We start from the raw sequence: 22,947 nt of genomic DNA on the forward strand, positions 1-22,947 counted from the left end.
TTCGAATAAAAAAAAAATTTTGATTACAATTTAATTTTTTGTGTTATTTTTTACAATTTCAAGTTCTATCGGGCTTAAAAAAAAAACCTATATATTCTATGACGTTTTGTATTTTACTCTAAAGCTTTAAGGCCTGATATTGACACCTGTATATTATTCAAAGGGATCAATCCCAGAATAAATAAAATATAATATTATTATATCTAAAGGGAGAGTTGGAGGTGCCCAAATGTGGCAGGAAGAAAAACATATAGATTTAATACATATATATTTTTGTGGATGTTGAAGATCAGTCAGTAAGATAGCTATATATTGAGGCGACATTCCATAATATATATATATATATAAAAAAAGGTTTTTTAAAACAAAAAATTTTCATAACTAATTATTATTAAACTACAATATACAGAGTATAATTTAACATTAATGGCTATAAACATTACTTACATTGTCTATTACAGTGAGTTATACATTACTGTTACATGACTAACAGGTTTGTACCACAACTGAATAGGGGTGAAATGGAGGAACGTAGATGTTGGTTTGTTTTAGTTTAATACACTGTGCTCATTTGTTCCCAATAATTTTTAAATATATACACAAACAACAATCAGATGGTTAACATATTACACAGATAGACATCTATAAGGCAAGAAAGACAAATCGCATAACACATAAATCTCAAAATTTAGCTTAAATCTTATTTCTGTCAATGTTTATATATTTAAAAATTGCCATAGCCAATATTCCTATTACATTCCTGATCTTGCGATTGAAGGATAAATAAATTAAAATTCACTCATAAGGACAGGTAATATTACGAAGAATAGAGAAGGAAAAGATATAAAAACATTGAAGAAGATTAGCCTATGAAAATATCTCTCAAAAAATATAACTTTCCAATAATATAGAAACGGGGCCAATTTTCTTACACTCGTGGAAAGTTTTACAGATCGCTACCTCATACCAAGTCCTAATTTTACTTTCCAGACAAGTGATAGCATGCAAAATTACTTAAACGATATATTTTCTCTACTGTTGAACGATAACGTCCAACACTCTACAGATAATAATACAAGTAACAGAAGACACTTTTGAGTGCATAATTGTGTGAATTTCAAACGTCATTTGCCTTTTTCTGCGATGCTAAAAGATACAAGAACAGTTCTGAATTAAAGATACTAACTATCTAAGATTCCAGGATAGGGGATTCTACATATTCATACAATATTCAGACTACAGGAACTTACATTTATATCCAATCCAAATGGGTCGTGGTGGAGAAGCGCATTTCGTCCCTTGGTATAATAATCGATTACATTTATAATATCTAATTTAAAAGTAATGTATTAATATATACTATTAAGGTTCTAAGTCTATTATCCGATGGTCTAAAAGTTTTAGATCCCCATAAGGAAACATGTCAAATGAATTCACCTGCCACATTGGTTCGATATTTTATTTTCCTTTCTACAGCCTTTTGACGCTTTTCAGCAGCATTATCTTATTCCTTTTTATCTATTTTTTGTTCGAGATCCTTCACTATTTAGCTATTTATTACAAGATTATTTTACATAAATATGCAAACACGCACATAAATGCCTAAAGGCTGTCCTGTGAAGAGGAAAGAACAGGTGTAGAAAGATTTTTTTAGTGAGTAAAAATCCCACCGAGCCTTACGATTTCCACCGATCCTAAAAAAACACCACACACAAAAATATTTTTGTCAGTGGTGGAGCACTTTAGGGGTATTCATGATGTTGTGTTAAATGTTAAATGTTATAAATATAGGATTATGAGCAGCTCTATTTAAAGTCATATTAAATGCATAAGAGCTCCTAGCGGATTTTCTGAGCAACTCGTTTAAAAACCTTTCTTTCCAAAACTTCTTGTTATTGCTTACTTCTAAGTTTTGATTACAGCATGCCTAAAGTGAGCGGAATGTCGAAGTTGTGTGAGCGTTTGGCCACTGCCTTGTTGATCCTCTAAAGGTGAGGAAGAGAATCAAGATGAGCTAATTATCAACTGTCATTACTTTATTATTAATGTCATCCATTGCTTTATTAGTTATAAAAAAATCCAAAACAATACTAACAAAAACTACGAGCAAGTAACCTAACACAACAATAAAATGTTGACGAGCACAGCTGGTCTGTTGCGTGACGTCATTCTCCATTTAACAGACTTTCAACCATGTTATATGTTATATCGTTTTAACGTGCTAAAAGAAGGAATTATTTCTCCTTTTAACATGAGTTTTTCCATTTAACACGCTTTAATATGTTAAACTAAAGATCATGAATACCTCTTTTGTAAGGAAGTAGACCAACGATTGAACAAGAAGGTGATTTAATTTTGTATACATATGTTCTATAAAGCTATATTGGGCTAAAGCTATTTTTTACGCCTTCGTTTACTACAAACACTATAATGCAATATGCTAATGGTGAACACTTGATATAAATCTACTATATAATGTACAAAATAATCTTAATATTATATAAATCCACTAAAAAAAGGGGGTATATTCTTTACGTTATTTTCAGGAAAACATTTCGGGATGACGTACTAAAAAACGTTGTCACTTTAACAATATATTAAGATTTGGTCCACCAATGGCCCTTAGGGGGAGGTTGAATAAAAAATAAATAGTTTAACAACGCTATATTCTACATTTCAAAATGATTAGTTGTATGTTTACGTTGCATATTAAATCTCTAAGCGTTGACCGAGATAGATCAAAATTTGCTTTCCTATCAACAAGTGACATATTAGTTATTCATAAAACTGTTTTATTCAATATAAGTTGATTCTTATCTTTTTCTTTGTGATTATTATTTCATTTTGTATATAATATTTATAATTTTGATTATAGCATCTTGTTTTTTATAGTTCGTTTATGTTAACATGCTTTCAGGTTGATCATCAAATTCTAATTATGATCTTTTGGATAGACTTGGTCCATTGCCCAGGTTATTTCTGATGAAGTAAGAATGATAATAATTATATCATATACGATTATTTTTGTTTATAGATATAATTTATTAGATTTAATAAATTATCAAAAATTATGTTTTTTTTTTATTTATGTTATTTAATATTTAATATAGAGGAGGAGGATTTGCTTTTATTTTTTTATCAAGATATTTTTATCTTTTTCACTTCATTTATTTATTTTTTATTTAGGTATATTGGTAATGGTCCTTTTTTATCATATTAAGATAATTAAATTAAGTGTTAAGTCAATAAAAGAATTTAACTTTCTTTATATACTTTCAAAGTATATGCTTTTCTAAAATTTATTGACTTAATTTTATAATATTTCGTATCAGCTCTACTGGCTTGTTTGCTAATGCCATTACGGGCATTACTAATAGAGGTGAAGTTATACTATTTATCTAATTTTTAAAACTTTTCTAACGGAGTAAATTGAATCCAAATCTCTTTTTCAATCTCATAATTAATAATGGGCAACTCAAGTATCATTCTCTTTCAGCCATTCCTCTCTTTCTTAATCACTCGAACGTTATCAAAATCAAAGACATGTTCAATATTTTCGAGTGCTGTGCTAATACCGTCAGCCTCTTTCCTGTTTATATTCTTGCAATCTTATTCAAGTTGATACATTATTTTGTGCAAAGATTGCGATGATTCACCAATGTATACTTGGACAGTGCAAACAAGTAGTTATATATATTAATATATTATAACAGATTGCTTCTGGATTAATATTTTATCTTTCAGAGGCCTATAAAAGTTATCTCTTTCCGCTTGCTTAAAGATAGAATTATTTTTAAATACTGGTTATTTACTCAGAGAGACAGTTTACATAATTGTAAGAAATAAATCACTATTCTTGCATTCGTTTTCACTATTCACTATTATTACTAAACGTTTTTTCAAATCTATGTAGTTTTTTAATCAAGAAAGGTATCTGGAGTTATAGTTGTTACTCGATAACTGTGTTTTTTTTAATATATATTTTCCTTTTAGAGGTTCGTGAGGGCAAAATGTACAGAGAACTGACTAGATGTTGATGTTTTCCCAGAGGTTAAACGACCCCACAGGCTACGATGCCAGGTCATGATGACGCCGATAGTGGAAACTCTTCTTTTCATCATCCTCAAGCTACTGGCTATAGAACTGCAGGTAGCTCACCTACAATGGCGGCTACCTGTTCTATCCTTTCTGCCTCTGGAGCAATGGTCCAGAAAAGAATTCGTCTTAAAGTACTATTGTCCTTGTGATAAACGTCTTAAGAACAGCTCCTACCTGTTCTTCTGTAGAGTTCTCACGGCGGTTAAAGCGTTTTACTATAGCAAGAGAAGAAAAGCAAAAGAATCACCAGAATCCAACTGAAATTCACCGGTTTTTTTTCCGCCTTAATTTTGACAAACATAAGCCATTCTTCAAGTCTTAACGTACAAAGTAGGCAACACCCAATTCTACGATTTATTTGTAATCTTTACGGGAAAAAAAACTCGATATTTAATTCCTGATTTGGAATCAGAAACATATAAGCATTATATAGTAAAATATATAATTACGGAATTTGAATACAGAAGAGTTAATACCGCTGATATTCCCTGTTATACATCAATTATACTGGTACTAAACACACATAATATTCATTTAATCAAATCAAAGGAAGGCTCAGATGTTAATATAATTAACTAAGTTGAATTGATATTTCTATTAGAAATGCTAAATATTATAATATTATTAAACGACATATTTCACAGGTACTAGTCAAAACTACTTAATTAGTAACGAAATCAACGCAGTAAAATCATTCATTCGTTTAAAGTGTTCAATTCTTTAATTAGTTTTACAGTAACACTGTAAAAAAATAACCATGTTTTACTTTTTATCGCTATTTGCTGTAATCTTCGTCTTCTAAAAAAAAAAAATGAGGAGGAAAACTACAGAACATTAACTGGGTGTTGATTAAATGCTAGAGTATGTTCATTTTTTTATTTTTTGTTTACCCCCTAACTGATCTTATCAAACATATGGTGGGAGGGGTGAGTGCTCAACGAGTGCCCGGCGCATTTAGCGTAAATAGATACATACAGAAAATATTCACTTATATCGAGAGACATTATGATGAAATCGCCACTTCCTCCCGTTGTACTGGTGGAGTGCCTCATCTTAATTTAAAATCATTTGTTTCCACACCGGCCACCCACTATAACTCTATTCGATATAAGCAAATTTTTTAAATTTAAATATGGAAATCTGCCTCAATGGTGATACGGGGGTGGGAATAGGTTTAGGTAATGGGGTAGGTAAAATGACTTATTTAAGGCCAGGTTATTATTTAATAATTGTAGTTCTTAAACAAATAGAATATCAATTAAATATGATGATCTGCCAGGTTGCTATCAATATAGCGTACGTTCTGACGAGTACTCGACAAAAAAAAAATTAAAATTCTTTAGATCTTGGAAGGATTCACAATTTATTCACACGTTCTTCGAATATATATGGAATATGATTCAGTGAAACTGTAATGGCCAGACAACTACACAATACTTAGATAACTATACTGTGTCCACAGCTCATTTGCACATTTCACTCGCAGAAGAGGATTGTTGCGCCTAATTGCGTATCCTACTTCCGCAATCTCTCGTAAATCTCCCAATTTCCCAAAACGCAGGGGGTGATGGAGAAATAAGTAAATGACTACGTAGAACTTGTGTATATTGTAAATAAATTTCACGAAATATTTGATTTGGTTGTTCATTGGGTGCAGAGGGATTCTCATTTACTAGAGACAGGTATCACAGAAGACTACCCCAGGCAGACATCGAACCCTCCTCCACCCACCCCCGGATGGCGACATAATTATATAGGATTGGATGGAGCCTGTCATTAGGGCGGGCAGTTCCCATCCTCAGCTCTCCTACCTCCATGCGCTCCATCAGTTTGTAACGGTTCGATAGTGATCGATCCTGCTTATATCGTCCCGCTTATTGTTAGTTTAATTAGCTCCTGCTTCTGCAACGTCCAATCTATCTCTAGCAATCTCAGCAACTCATCGTTAGGCGATCAAGGACCATCATAAGTGGTGTACCATAATTATATTGTTATCTTAAGTAAGGACAATCCGCGGCGGTTCAAGAGGATACATGTTGGTAAAAAATGGGAGGGAACCAAATATGGTCTCAAGACTTGACTTCATCAGCGGGAGGAATCATGGCAGTCAGACAAATTATATGAAGATATTATTTTATAACAACTTTTGGACTTTGTATACATGTCTTCTCAAAAGGATATATAAAAAATCTCCAGATACCTTGTCGATAATGGATTTAGTAATAGCAGTACAGTTAGTTGTTGAGTAACTAAGTTTCGCCATTCATCCATCTGTCATAAAAAAAAAAATTAACGTAAAAAAGTATTATTTGCCTCCTAAATGCATGCAAATTAATTACTAATTAATTAATTAAATGTAAGGACATTAGACATTGGTAAAAAATCAATCAATCTATTTAATCTAAAATTGATTGAATGATTAATTTTTAACAAGCTTTTTAGCTTAGAACATCTTGTTTTAAGCAAAGAACCAAACAAAAAATAAAATTAAAATAAATTCTGTTTTTTTAAATCTGTCATTTATTTTTAATAAGGTGGAATATTCGTTAGTTGACAGTAGATTCTTCTCCTCCCTCTTTCTTTCTCTCCCTCTTTTTTTTAAACTAGTAAAGAAGGATTTTTTTTATTTTTCTAAAACTTTATTCGGGTTAAATAATCCATCATTAACTTGCTGTTATGTACCCTGGAGTTTTACGATCTCCTATCTGATGATCATCTAAAACCACTTAAAAGTCATTGATTTAGCTGCCAGATATCTCGGTCTATAATAACCCTTTCCATCGCGTTTATGGTGTTAATCTTTACTAGTAGTTTTCCTTCAGGTTAGTTAAAAGAGGTTAGTCATAGTGAGCCTCCAGAACTATAATCTCAAAGAAAAGAGACAGAACCATCGTCATTCGATAACACATCTATCTTTAAACGCGCTTCTCAAAATTCTTGAATCATATCCGTCTCTGATATGAGTTCGTAGAAAATACGAGTAAAATGGAGAACACCAACATCTGTAAGTAAATTGAAATATTTTTACCGAAAAAAATCAGACTTCAACCATCTCTTCGCCTGTAGATGGAAAAATGAATCCTAACTGCTTCTTGAATAATATTCCGCATTGGTTTTACAAGATTATCTTCTTCAAGAGCACATAGATAATATACTTGGCCATTTCGACTGCAATACTCCAACTAAGTTTGCCCCTAGGCTGACTTGATTTTTATCAAGCAATCACTTAATATTGTTTGAATAGCTACGGTTTGTTCACTCTATATTTTAAGCAATCGCTACCTGGAAAACCGAATAATTACAAGAAAAAATAAACTTATTCTAATATTTTATTCAGCTACAAAAGAGCAATTGCTAAATATATGTTTTATTCCATATGGTTCATCAATTAATTTAAAAATTATATGATAAAAAACACTAAAAATATCGATTTAATGATGTAAATCTCACAGATAAATATTTAGATTTTTGTAATTTAATGAAAAGTGATTATAGAATATTTAAGAAAAAAATCTTGGTAGATTTGAATAGAATGGAAGTAAATTCTAAACATTAAAAGAAGAAAAGCGCATTCAAGAGGCATCTTACAAAAGTCCTTAGTTTACCCCCGAAAAAGCGTTCCCTTCTTTTTTGTGTGTGTGTCCTATACAACCTTAACCTCTACCTAGAAAACCTTTGAGATGCTTTGAATTTTTCACATATTTATTCAAAACTACAGTTCTATAATTTTTTTTTCAACAGCTTACTTACGGTTATGGAATATATAGTAAGGATAGTATTAAAGAATTGCGATCGTGAAAAATTTTTAATCTTAGTTTTTGACAGAAATACACATTTTGACGCATTGGTTCCGTTGACTCCAAATAACAAAGCCTCACTAAATAATCTCTGTTTGTGTGAGTGGACAGCCAAGCACAAAAACAGAAAGTCATACGAAACCGAATTTAGATATTCAAGATGGGTATATAACAAAAAAAAAGGTGTGACAAAAACTCTTTGGATAAAATCGAATGACACGATGTGCCACTTTATAGAATCGATTTTTCACATTCTTTGATTTTCATGAAAATTGCTTAAACGATTTTGATTAAACTCGGCATGTCAATGTACACTTAAATAGTCTTTCATATCAATTAGGTGTTTTCCTCATTAAAATATTCTGGCAGGGCTTAAATGACGATTTTTAAAAAAATTGCTTTAAAGTACAGTAAATTTTCTTTACTTGAAAAAAATGAACAGTTCTCATTGTTTATAATAATAAGCAACGGATAAATTTAAAATATAAAAGAATTTTATGACTAACTATAGGAGAAAAAAATGAAAAATAGAAATTGGATTGGAACGAGAAAAGCTGAGATCGACCATTATTTTCCGAACGCATTACCTATTTGCTACCTTTTGTTCAATTGATACATTCTTGGCAGAAACAAAATTTATATTTGTTATTCCAGAAACCGTAAAATACGAATTTGAAACAGAAAAATAAAAATGTTTTCTTTATAATTTCGATTTCCTTGGTCATTAGATCTTTTATTAATAGCTCAAAAATAGCCATAACTTCAACAAAAGTCCACCATCTACTCAAAACATGGCGGTGTCAGAAGGATGGAAAGTAAAAGTTGTGCGTGATATGCCGCGCACCCCCACATATATTAAAATAAAAAAGAGTAAAACTTTTTACACATTACTTTAATATTTTTTCTATTCTAAGGAGTAGTTTTTATTTTGTTTAACATATGAAAATATATTCAATCTTTATTCTATCGCTGCAGCAACAAGGATAAATAAACTTTTTTTATTCTGGTGGACTCACAATTACAAATAACTTTTGTAACAACCTACATCTTCTGAAGTACTTCCATTTATGAGGTTAAAGAACTTCATAGGACGTAAAGATTTAATTAGAAGTATCGGAAACAGGAAAGTTACTGCAACTTAATGGGGAGAGAAAATTTCCCAATGAATCAGACCCAAAATACAGGGCGGGTTTCAGGTATATTTCCCTTTGACATTTTAAAAAACTGATCTCTCTAAATAGTGTTTTTAAACTATTTTGAGTATGATAAACTTTTTGAATAATTTTTTAACACAATTTTCGAACTAAGTCCTCAAATTTCACATTTTTTGTGGTTTTCAAATTATTGGATAACAAGCATACACCCCTCCACTCTTTTGTGGCGACCTCCCTGGTTGTTATCTAAATGAGCACATGTCAGTAATTATGTTTAACAACTTAAATGTTTTACTGACTTTATCAAATCATTAATTAAGTATATTACTTAAGCAATAATTTGGTAACTGAAGAAGAAAGATTTGTTAATTTTCTTTTTTAAGGTTAAGCTACAACAAGCCACGAAGTGATATTTTAAATATGAAGGTGCCCCTATACGTTTGCCAAATAATGATAAATTCGCATTTGCACAAGCGTGTAGATAAGGTATTTGGATTGGCTGGTATAAGTTGGCCTGAATTTGCCGGCGAACTGTAGCTTGTCGGTTTTTGCGCGGTTTGAGCAAAGGGCACTTGTGCTGCGTACACACTTCTGTTTTCAGTTTGCATTGTTTTAAACTTCCTACAGTTTTTTTTTTTTTGTGCTTTCCGAGTTTTAATTAGTTAATGTATTTTCCCAAACTTTAGATTCAATAATTAAATCTTTTTATAGCGTGTGGAAACCGACATTTGTAACTTTCTTTGTTCACCAAACTTTCACATTATAGAATAATTTTTAAGAAATAGTAAATAATTAACTTAGAAATAAACATTACGTTATTAACACTTACCCGTGCAATCTCAAAATTGGTTTCAGATTTAATAAGATTCTTATAGGAGTGAAGTCATGCCGGCTCAATGCTTGTGCAGTCCAGTACTACCTCTCCATTCAATTCGTTAAACCTGAAAACAAATATAAACATAAGATTCCAATATAAAATAAAAACAAGGAATAAAAATTAATCAAAAGAGTGACATAGAAACTGATTTGTTAGAATAATTCTAATAATAGTTTACGTTTAAACTGAATGACTTTGTCACCTAAGTCAATTATTCTACGCAGTGCACTAAAATGTATATGTATATATATTTTTGGTGAGGTGTATATTTTAATGAAAATATAAATGTTTAAGAAGTAAGAGGCAAAGCTGTCAACAGTTATTTTTCAAGAATATTTATTATTTTACTAACTAAACGCAGTTAAAATATACATTTGGCATAATGATTATTTTCAATAATAAATTAACTTTTATTATCAAACCCTCTAACCTTAATAATAATTGAAACAGTTGTATCAACTTCAAGCATGCTCCTATTCCTTCTAAATCGCTGCTAGGAAAGAATACGAAGGAGGCAGTTGATTGGCCGAGGAAGACACCAATGGGTCAAGATACCAACACAACTGAGACCCAACCGTTAGCTAGGAATGTGTCCTGCACAATGCCAAGGTATATGACCTGTTCAGGTACCGCTCGGTAATTTACTATTTTTTCTTGAAAGCCCCCAGGTCAGTTCTGTATCTCCAAGAACCGACTATCCTCTAACACAATATTCACTGTAACATGTGCCTATCCAAAAAAATAACGCTTTATGTTTTTGTTTAGTTTTTCACATTCAGAGATTCTATTTCAATCATCAATTAAAAAAAAAAACTGGATAAAGCACAGTGTGCCGTAAAAGCCGTAGGGCTGCTTAACCCCTTCCCCCACCACCTGTAGGCAGAAATGCTCTTTAGTTTGTGTATTTCTTATTTCTGAGCATATTGTTTTCTTCTGATATTAAAATATTTAATTATTATTTATAAATTATAATTTCATTTATATTATAATATTATTAAAAATAAATCTGAACCGCTACAACTCATGAAGTTTTAGGGGTGAGGGAATGCTATTACTAGACCAATGGTCGTGCAAGGAGGTGATTTGGTCAAAATCACGCCCAAATTATAGTATTATAATGTAATATAATATTAAGGGGGAAATGGGGAAAGTATGTAATTTGATTTCAGAAATAAGTTTGCACAAGGAATCACAATGTAGTATGATTTATTAACTATTAAATACTCATAAATTTATCAATACACAATACTACTGCCCATTTTATTAAGCTTAAAGTACAAGAGTCTAGGTGGGGGCGGATTGGGGAGAGAAGAAGTTATTTTATCCCAAATCTGATTTCTTTAATGAACACCGTATACAGGTCAAAGTTATGACTCCGCCAACCATAGTTAAGGGGAATTAAAAATGGCTGTTTCAAATCTTAAAAAAAACAAAATGAATTTTTCATTCGAAGCTCCATGTCTTTGAAACCACCTTCAACCTCAAACACTAAAAAACTTAAAATAAGAGCCGGAGTACAGGTGTTTACGTCCAAATTTCCCGAAACACTGCAACATGTTTTTCCAAGACACGCAGCTGTCAATTAGTTTTCAGTTATAGAATAACAGAATGAGTAAGTCACATCAATTAACATTCAAAAATGTTGATATCTCGAACCAAAAAACAAAAATTAATTATAATTGAAAATTATATCTCAGGAACTATCAGATGCAAAGAAACCTATTAGCACCTAAATTAAAGTTAGCTGAATGTATTGTAACGTAGTAATTGATAAGGTTTAGCTTCCTAGGAGCAGTAGTGTCCATGATTGCAAAAATTCATTTACAAATTTTTTTGTTATTTGGAAACAAAATTTATCTGGAGAAATATTTATCTTTATTATATTACATATTACATTATATTTTAAATAATTTACGATGAAGTTTTTTAGTGTTGTAGGTAGTTATAAAGATGCTCCGAATAAAAAATGAGAAATAATTTTAGATTTTCTAATTTCTTTATAACAATTAACACTTAATTGGCATTCATTACTATTATGAATTAGTAGCCATTAATATTTCGTTAGTAAAAATTTATATTACATTTAATTTTCTATGGAATAAAAAAGGAGAAATACTAAATTGGATCTGATTAATAAGCTTACCGAATACAAACTCAGCACAGCAAATTAGTTTTAAATAAAATCCAACATACTATTCCTTGACTATTAAACATTATACCAGGCTCTAATAATATTTTTTTTTTTAACATTTTTTTACAAATACAGATTTCTTTGTTCCAATCACAGTTAAATAGCAAAAATACCACTTAATGACTACTACCTCTAACCCGATGATATTTCCTACGATCTGGCTTGGAGGTTCCCTAAAGACTATCATTATAACATATAAAATCCATTATAAGAAGATAAGATGGGATAGCATCAAGAGGGCACCCCAGACCCCGGAAGAACATTACAGAGCCCCATTGGGACACTGAGGGTCTAGTGCAATTTACCGCGGCGAATTAGATCATTAGCGGCCACCACAGAGAGCTCAGCCTGTTAAAACGTTTGTCGATGCGATCCTCTCCAATTGGATAATGGCTACTTGCTATTGTTCTTCAAGGATTCCCATCGGCCCCCTTCTCTAATGCTAGTTAAATACAAAAAGTTTGAATGTATTTCAGTCAGAAAAAAAAGCTTAATGATTGCCTGTTAGGATCCTGGACAAAAAGAAAGAGCCAACAATTTTGGCAAACAACTTTTGCATTTTTTCTCTTCTCACTCTCCAACTTTTATTCACAAATATATATTTAGAGGTATAATATTACGAATATAGAGGTGGTAATAAGTGACTCGAAATTTAGTTTCGAAGATTCTCTTCAAGCCACTTACGATGTAAATAATTGTTAGTCCAGATAATTATAGCCCAACTAAATTTTAGTTACCTGTTGAGTCGAGAGAATATATAAATGTATATCGAATTGTTCAAATGTTTCTAAGAGGTAAGTAGCATTGTTTACTACGAACACACAAATCAGAAAACAGTGACCACGTCAGTGATTCGAACCTTGGGCGAAATGAACTGTGGGCTTCCTCTCAATATATATTTCATTTATGTTTTATTGTGATGAATAATATTAATATATGAATAAAAGTTTTTAATGAAAACAGTATATTACTTTTATACAGGCTACACTGTCTGGGTATAGTGAAACTGAGTAAATTGTAGGAAGATAGTCCGGGTGACGGTTAATAAAGATACCATAACAGTAACAAAAAACTATTTATTGTTAACCACAAAGTTTCGCCCCACTTTGCAGGGCTGATAAGAATAAAGTTCTGCTGACGACTGCTGTCGACGAAGTCCTGCAAAGTGGGGTGAAACGTTGGTTAACAATAAGTGTTTTTTTTTTTTAAACTATTTTGATACCTTTATTGACCACCACCTGGGCTATCTTCCTTCGAAAGTAAGTAATGCTATATCAGTCAACTCTTATCAGGCCCGGGGGATTTCGACCCATCAGCCCCTCCCTAATGGTGGGCCTGCACAATACACAAGTGTAGGGAACTATATTTTAGTAGCAAGAGGTTGTTTTGAGCTAGTTCCCTTACAGTTTATATACAAATATTTTTGTTTCTCCTTATTCAGACATAGTAACGACATTTTTCCGAAATGGTGATTTTACTTATGGAATACCTCTTATAAAATGTATTATTTGAGATTATATCAAATATTTTTATTATATTAATTCAGACATGCATTACTTTTATTTTTTTATTTAAATAAAGATAATAAATAAATTCGTACTACAAGAATGAAGGTCTACGCCTTTATAAAGGAAAAACGATTAATTATAAAATAAAGTAAAACTCTAAAAGAGTATTTAGGTAGAGTAGTGTGAAAAAAAAATTAAGAGTTAAGACAAAAAGACACAACACAAGCATCAAGGATGAACATGATAGAATAATTGTCTAAAATGATAGGCAATTATCGGAATTTAATCAAAATAATAATATTTTTAGTCATTTTGGAGTAGAATATACTTTCTACAAGCTGTTATTCTTTTCGCAGAAGATTTTATTTCTCATCACCCTAGAAAGACAGGACACTCTACTTGTCCGTTGACACTCCGTGAGGAGCTTTCGATCCAGTTCGAATTGTCCATAGCGAAAGGAGAAAGGAGATCGTAACAGCAAAATCTTCCCAAAACATTTCTCTCTTCACGACTCTCAGTCTAATGTCTTATCGCAACGTCTTATTAAATAAATTATCCTAGAGGCAACTCTTTTTTTTTTTTAAAGTAAGACACAATCAGACAACACCAGGAAATCGGAATGGACAAAATAGAATTATTGATAAAGGTTAGATATCATACTATATTACAAGATTATCCTTATACACATATATACGTTTTTAATAAATGAAGTGTCCTCAAAGACCTCGAAACGTTCAATTCCGTCGAAAACAGGAATTAGAAAATTTATACGATCGCTATCCGTCCCCTTATTATATATTCCGTAAATTGGTAAGTGAAAATAAAAAAAAAAATAAGTTCTCTTTGAATCGAAAGGAGAAATATTTCCATTCATTCTAAAATAAATGTAAGAAAATTTGACACTACCTTATAGAAGGTTTCAACATTTGTTTTGTAACTATAAGCTTGGCTATCTCCAGATATTTTTTTTAATAGCCGCTGGTATATTTCATTTTGGTATATTAACCAAGGTAGAGATCAAATGTAACCTGAATATATTCAAGTATCAAAGGTTTGATCAGCATCTCCATATAAAGGCCAACTTGAGCTGATACCTGGTTACAGGTTTCAAGCTCTCAAATATGGATTGTTGAGTGGAATTGGCCGCCATCCTGGAGCCATAGCTAAAGCGATTCTCTCGAGGGACGCAGGTAGCAGCCCATGAAGTACCGACATCTGGCAGGCCTCTTCAAGGCAGATCTCAGAAGTAGTTAAGTATCCATTGCCCTCAGATTGGGAAGTATTTAGCTCATAATTGCTAACCAGGGTTAATTAAACTGGTGTTTATCGTCATATACCATTTCTAGAATTGGATACAATTTTGGAATAAAAAATAATTTTAGTAATTAAAAAATTACATAATTGGTAAACACACGGAATAATAGGATTACGATGAGCGCACCATAAATTAAATAGGTAGAAACTTTAATAACCATCATGGCCGAAAACAACTAATTGCCCCAATTAACAATCAGACAAGACCACCGGAAATTACCCATAGGCTTTTTCTTTTTTTTTTTTGTAATGACGCGTTCCATTAACCATTCATCTCCCTCCTCCAGAGTTTATACCATATGATCCCATTAAAAGAACCAACCCCACCCCCGTACTTCAAGAGATTAAATACGAAAGGTAGATGAAGATAAGTGGCATATTAAAAGGAACATGGAGGGACTAATAAAACAAAAAACGTCCCTAATAGTTCTTCTACTATCTTGATTCATTACATATTTATTAAAATTGTTATGGATGTTGGTTATGGAAAGTATTAAATAATGTTTTAGACAAATTTTGGAATTTTAATTCCCAAATTATGTAATCATATTTTTTCTTTCTTGGAATATTTTACTATATTACTTTTAATAACGATTCCCTTAATGGTGATAGGTTTCTGTAAAGAAAAAACAAAACACAACCTAATTTTAGAGGTTTCTAGTTCTTTCATGTAAACTTATCTGTGGAAGATTTAACATGTAACTTATTATAACTTTAACACATATAACTTCAACACACAAAAACAAACTAAGTTCTCAGAAAGCTGTAACTATTTATCGTTTCTGGAAATCTTCAATTCCCAATTTTTTTTTTTTAGATCTGGAATAAGATGTTTTTTGTAATCGCTCTAAGCCACAGATATAAAAAAACAGTATGACACGACCTTACCTAAAAAAGTGTCACAAGGTGAAGAAGTAGGAAAGGAACTGCGTAGGAATATATACCATCGCTTTATTGCATTTAAAAGTGATTTTCTATTCTCCTCACATTGACAAAAAGAGCTAACAGAATATGTAACGTCACTAATTAAACATACAAAATATCAACTGAATTTCAAAATTAGAAAGTAACAGAATTTTTATTTATTTATTCAAATTGACAACTGTATAAAAAACAAATACCAGAAGTACATGTGACAAATGTTTCAGAACACACGATAACCTTGAGAAGGAACCACCAATGGTGGTATTTCAATCATTGCATTAAATTAGAAGATCCCGTGGCCATCTTCTTTTCAGACGCTTCGGAGAATTATAAGGGATTGTTAAGTACGAGAGATTAAGAACTAATGGGTTTGGATGGGTGAGGATTTTGGAATGAAAAGAGCTATATCTATTTCGGGCCATATCTGTAACTCATGAGATGTGTACAGAAACACTAAATCTGAAATAAGATTTTAAACTCAATTCTCTATTTTTCAAATACGCCACTTTGGCTTGGTGACGACCAATGCCGCCTTTATGCCAAGGTGATATAAGTTCATTTTTGTACTTTAAATAAAAAGTGTGCAAAGGTACAGGCCAGGATAGAATCTATGGCTGTTTGTCTTATTAGCTTGGCTATGAACGGTATAAGCCGTCTACAGTCGTAAAGTAGGTTCTGAAGTCCTGAACTAGGGGTATTCGTTATCTTTAGTTTAACATGTTAAAGCGTGTTAAATGGAAAATATTATGTTAAATGGAGAAATATTTCCTTCTTTTACCAAGTTAAAACGATATAACATATAGCATGATTGAGAGTCTGTTACTAGGTCTGCTAAATGGAGAATGACGTCAAACAACAGGCCAGCTGAGCTCGTCATCATTTTGTTTGTTGTGTTGGGTTGCTCGTAGTTCGTGTTTTAATTGTGTTAGTATTGTTTAGACTGTTTAATACTAATAAAGCAATGGATGACAATAATAATAGTGTAATGACAGTTGTCAATTAGTTCATCTTGATTCTCTTCCTCACACGTTAGAAGATCAATAAGACTCTTAGTAGCCAAACTTAAGTTTCACTTTTCACTCAATGTTGTGATAAATTACTTTAAGCAAAACTTAGAAGTAAACAATAACATGAAGTTTTGGAAAGAAAGGTTATAAAACAAGTTGCTCAGAAACTCCGCAAGGAACTCTTATGCATTTAACATGACTGCTCACAATGCTATACTTATAACATTTATTAGGGGTATTCATGATGTTGTGTTAAATGTTATATGTTTTACCATGTTAAATGTTATAACTATAGGATTGTGAGCAGCCCTATTTGTAGTCATGTTAAACGTTAAATGCATAAGAGTCCCTAGCGGATTTTCTCAGCAACTTGTTGTATAAGCCTTTATGTTTATAACCTTCCTTCCAGACCCTCATGTTATTGTTTACTTCAGTTTTGATTTAAGTAATTAATTAAAACATGCCTAGAGTCAGTGAAAAGTGGAATTTGTGTGAAAGTTTAGCTTATGAGTGTCTTATTGATCTTCAAACTTGTGAAGAAGAGAATGAAGATGAGCTAATTGACAACTGTATTGAAAGTCACAACAACTAATATGGCGGCGATCTCAACTGGTCTATTGTGTGACGTCATTCTCGATTTAACTGACCAAGTAACAGACTCTCAGCCATGTTAAATGTTATTTCGTTTTACCAAGGCAAAACAAGGCAATTTTTTTCGATTTAACACGAGTTTTTCCATTTAACACGCTTTAACATAGATCATGAATACCCCTAATATGGTAAAACATTTTACATTTAACACATCATGAATACCCCTACTGTCTGTTAGTCGCATTCACATTAGTAGCAATTCCAAATCTTTTCAGGTAGTGTTTAGTAGACCCATGTTCATTCATTAACTGTCAGTTGGTAATGTGTAATTATCACTTTGCAGAAGATAGTAATTGTTATGTCAGTACGTCCCATTTTATCTTCCATCTTTTAATAATTTCGGAATGAAAAATAAATTTTTAATGTTGAGATATTTATTTTCTCATAAACTATACGGGCTTCGTCATCGTTTCCCTCCATTTCCGTATATTATTTTTAAAATTTTTTTAATGAATCTAGTAGAGTTTTGCTGTCTGTCAGTATGCTACGAGTATAACCGTGTTTCGTTCGTATTGTTGGGTAAGTTTGTAAGTGTTGAAGTGCTTTCAGAACTTCATACTTTGCTACTTTTTCTGCTTGGTTATTTGCAAATTAATGATATTTACTATCATGTTGTTTATAACCCTAAGTTATTTAAAAAATAATACCAAGGACCCATTCTTGAATAGGAAAGCGCAAGTATTTTTAAGTTCTCATGGCCCCCGCTAGAGTAAAGACGGGCGACGACGATATCTAGCCTGGCGGTTAAACCAGAATTTCAAGAAAAAATGTTTTTGAAAATATTAATTATTTAATATAATAAATACAATATCATGTAATGTAATAATAATAAAAAAGGATAATCAATCAAATCTGTCATATCTAAGAAGGAAAAAATTTAGAATTAATTTTTTTTAACTGGGGATTTCCTAAATCAATTAATGATAAAATAATGCTAACGGGATAAAGACAATCATGATTTAAAAGAAAAAAAAAAACAAAACAAAGAAAGTTGTGTACGTTACTTGCATAAGATGAACTACTCTTGATATGAGTTATGCAACTGACCCAGGCGGCGTGGCAAAGGTTAACGTAATATTAACACATTTCATGTAACTTCCAAACTATTTCAAAAAGATGTTAAAACTATCTGTTTCTTAAGATTCTCAGACTATAGGACATTGAACTGGAGTTCAGTACAAAAGGGCAACTAATATACAAAATGTAAAGTCAAAGTGATGAAAGGATTAAAAGGAGAATTATAATAAACTGATTTATTATGCAATGAAATTGATGTAAAAATTTGACATGTAATTTTAAAATTTTTAAAAATTTGACATGTAAAAATAATTAAGTGAAATATTAGCGCTGCATAAAAACTCAATTAAAGCAAACAAAAACTAGTCTCGATTAAACGCTTTGCTTATCACTAAATAAAACAATTAATATTGGAAGATTGATTATGTTCATTTTCTCTATTGCTCGGTTTGTATATTTTATTTATTTTTATGTACTTTTTTTTTCTTTCATTTATTTATTTATTTTTCATTCTTATTTTATTTTATTTTAGTATGAATGTGATCATTCTTCACTATTACCTATTGCCCACAACGGTGTAGCAGATTGTAATATCTATAAAGAAAAAAAAAATATTGGAACAAGATAGTTTACCGTATGAAGTATATTGTACTAAGATAGTCCGGGTTGTGGTCAATAAAGGTACCAAAATGGTAAAAGAAAACTATTTATTATTAACTATTTTCGCCCCACTTTACAGGGCATCTTGTCATCTTTGTTTTAATCTGACAGCTCTGACGAAGCCCTCCAAAGTGGGGCGAAACCTTGGTTAACAATAGTTTTCTTCTACTGTTTTGATACCTTTATTGATCGCCACCCGGACTGTCTTCCAACAAAAAGCTATATATCATAGTTAAAGGGTTTCTGTCTGCCTGAAACTTAACCAACTACATCAGTAGATATCAGCCATTTTTTAAAATTTTTATGCTAAATTATAATGTTTCACTGCTTTTCAAGCTTACATGATGTGACAATGACAATTGTCAATTAACGCGTTGGTACCAATGCTTAATTAGCTATAAATATAATATATATTTTTTAATAACATAGTTTAAACAACGTTGCGTTATAAATATCAATTAAGGAACCATATAAAACATTGAAAAGAAATAGATGTACTTAATAATGTGGAATATTAGTACTTGAAGCTGAGGAAACCCGAAAAGTTGTACAAGAAAAAAATATAATATTTATAATATTCTAAAGGAAGTTTGTTATTTACATCAACGATTTCACTAAAAAGAAAAATAACAGCCTGGGAAATAAAATCCAGAATAATATATTTTATTAGTTCCAAATCGGTTCATGAATTCCATTTTCACATGAGAACCTTCATCTAGGCTTATCATAACCTTAAAGAGTACTTTGGGGCATCATGAAGAGATTAACTTTCATCAATAAGAAACATTAAAATTCAAGAAAGGTTCAAAGTATAACTCTTCCTACTCTAAATAATGTAAAATGAGGATGTTTTGGATGTGACGAAAAATGTTTTTATTTCAATGATTTCTCTACAGAAGGCTGGAAAAGGTGTATTGCATTTGGAAGTTGGGAGCTGGGAGTGATTTCAATACGATTAACATTTGTGTGCTATGCGAAAGTGATAAATAATATCCGATCAGAAGGTTATGTGTTAAGTGGCAAGTTGCTTAAAAATTTTCCTACATCTGGGCTAACGACTAACTTGGAATTCTCACACAAGACTGAAAAGACAGGAAACTGTACATCGATTTCGACTATTACAGCACCTACTAGACAAACAGTATAAACCCCAATCCATTACAAAATACTGATCTACACGACTATAATATTATCTGGGCTCCACTAAACCTTCTTTATTTATAAAATCTTCAATGCTCCTTACTCAGTCACAAATAAAATCATCCATAAAGATCATAATGTTCCTAATAATACCGATCTAGTCCGAAACGGAAATCAATCCTTCCATTATAAACTCCCTAACCACTCAAACTTACTAGTTTCTAACCTTGCTTGCTCTTCCATTCCTGACAATCCTCCGAGGCACCTGAAAAGAAGATGGCCCCGGGACCCCCTATTGTAGTGCTACCAATGGTAGTTTCTCTACAAGTTTCCATCATACCATTATAATCTAACATCAAATTCCCTAGGTGCATTTTTATGTAAATACAGTTGTTAATGTCAACAAATAAATAAAAAATAATATAAAAGAATCCCACTTTACCATAGGTGTGGAAATACGGGTAACATGTAGTTTTATTCGAATCTATCATATATATCTTTGAAAGCAATAAATTTCAATGTTTCTTTGTATACTATTATAGTTCAGTACTTGGTAAACAAAAAATAATCAAAAATATTTTAATTTGGCCATTTTTACTAAAGCTGGTAAATTAACTTTCCCAATTTGCCACGCCTTCTTCTACCTCAATGTTCTATCAGGCTACAGCTTCAAAATTATCAAATACAATATTCTTTGTAAATATTACATTGATTACAGAATATTGTATAATTACAGAACATTACAAAAAGGCTATCTTAACATTTTTAATTATTGATCATATCACCTAGGGAGCGACAGTCCTATGCCAATAAAAGAAATGTTGGCTTAAAATGGGAAGAGGAGACTTTAGGCCTTTAAATAGAGTAGAATTTAAAAACCACCTGAAATTGAGAAACGGCATGAAACCCTCCTCTACCACCCTTTTTTTATTTATTTATTTTCAAATCCTCTTTATTGATATATAGTTACGATTACAAATATATGATAATACAGTGTATATATACAAATTACACCCTTCGTGGTAGCCTTACTTATCTCGCTTTTCAAACAGACAATTATAGCGAGTAGGTTGGTCCATGTACGACACGTCACTATCTCAGAAGAGGAGATCATAGCACAAAAAAGGCAATCCTTCCCGGTCAGACCCGCCCCAGTAAAACCCCGAGGGAGCGAGGTCCTATATCACTTTTGAAATATTTGCTTAAAACGGGAAGAGGAGACTTTAGGGTAGTTAAATAGAGCAATATTTAAAAAACGCCGTGTATTTTCATGAGGGCCGAAACGTTGTAAAGGAAAAAAAGATATTAATGGAAGTTAGTATATCCTTTTTAAAACTTGTAATTTTAGAAACCGAGATAGAAACACAACGTTGATAACGATTTTTGGCGATAAATGTAAACATCAGTTTAGTTATATATTATATTAGTTATAAAATAATTATATAAAATAACTATAAATAATTATAAAAAATAACTTCTAGCATTGGAATAATCTAACTTCTTAGTAAATAATGAATATTGTCAATGCGTAACCTAATGGCGTAAAATCTTATTTTACAACCGTTACAAAATGCAATAAGCACAAAAGAAAGCAGTAACCTTGATGACACATGATATACGATAAGAGGACAGATGTACACAATGGGTCACCCTATTGTGTTCCATATGTCAGATGGTTCCAGTGCTTAGAGTTGGGCAGATGATGGTCAGAAAGAAGCGGTTTCTATTCTTGGACCTTGTGGACAAATCAAATATTTACAATCAAATAGTATAGGACATGTTGGTAAATAACGGTTCACAAGAACATTTTTTTTTTTAATCATTTAGTAAGAATTCCGAAAGTAATCATCCACATATAGGTTTGTTCCAAAACGGTCAGAAGCTTACGCGTAACTGATTTTGGAATAGAAAAACCGTACTGCCTATTCTTCTGAAAGTTTTTGGACAGAAAAATCTGGAAATTTCTTCAAACTACTAGATACCCAATGGGACTTGAGAGAAACGAATATTCCTTTAGAGGTATAGCCGACTATCTCCTCCACTTTACCTTTAGTCGTATAGACGACTATATCCTAAACTTTACCCAGAAGTATAGGCTACTATCACCTAAATCAGTTATAAAGGGCTTAACATGATTTTAAAAAGATACTAAGAATAAAATTATTGGGAGAGAAAATTCTGTTAAAACTGATCTCCTGTACATTTAGGGAAATGTTACACAATGTCTTTTAGTTGCGAGGTACCGATACCTTATAATAAATCGAATACATTTAAATTATAAATGCAATTTTAATGTGTAAAATTTACGTAAAAGTAATAATGCAGTTTTAGTAATAAGGAAATGTGAAATATCAAGCAACTTAACGAAACTAATTATTTCGAGTCTAAGATATCAGAATAAAATAAAATAACTGTTTGATTGATATGTTTTAATTGCATAAATGTTTGTTTATTCTACTATTGCGATTTGATGAACTTGTTTAATTAAACCAACGAGTGCTTATTGATAAAAGAGAAAAAGAATTATACAAGTGTATATTCATAAAACATTATTTTGAAATCTTGCGTTGAATTGTTTTTTACGTTCATCTAAAAAAGATTTTAATATA

General features: G+C 31.5%; 1 protein-coding gene across 3 annotated transcripts in view; it reads right to left on the reverse strand.

Annotated features, from left to right (window-relative positions):
- LOC106683965 (uncharacterized) overlaps positions 1-22,947 on the reverse strand; it is an 84,387-nt gene that overhangs the window by 30,446 nt on the left and 30,994 nt on the right. For all 3 annotated transcript variants that reach the window (XM_014425746.2, XM_014425743.2, XM_067049251.1), the window contains exon 2: positions 9,879-9,990. The gene's annotated coding sequence lies outside the window, so the exon portion shown is untranslated. The remainder of the gene's footprint in view (positions 1-9,878; positions 9,991-22,947) is intronic.

The sequence above is a fragment of the Halyomorpha halys genome, unplaced genomic scaffold (assembly GCF_000696795.3).
Source record: "Halyomorpha halys isolate HHAL.00 unplaced genomic scaffold, Hhal_1.1 Scaffold531.1, whole genome shotgun sequence".
NCBI lineage: Eukaryota > Metazoa > Arthropoda > Insecta > Hemiptera > Pentatomidae > Halyomorpha > Halyomorpha halys.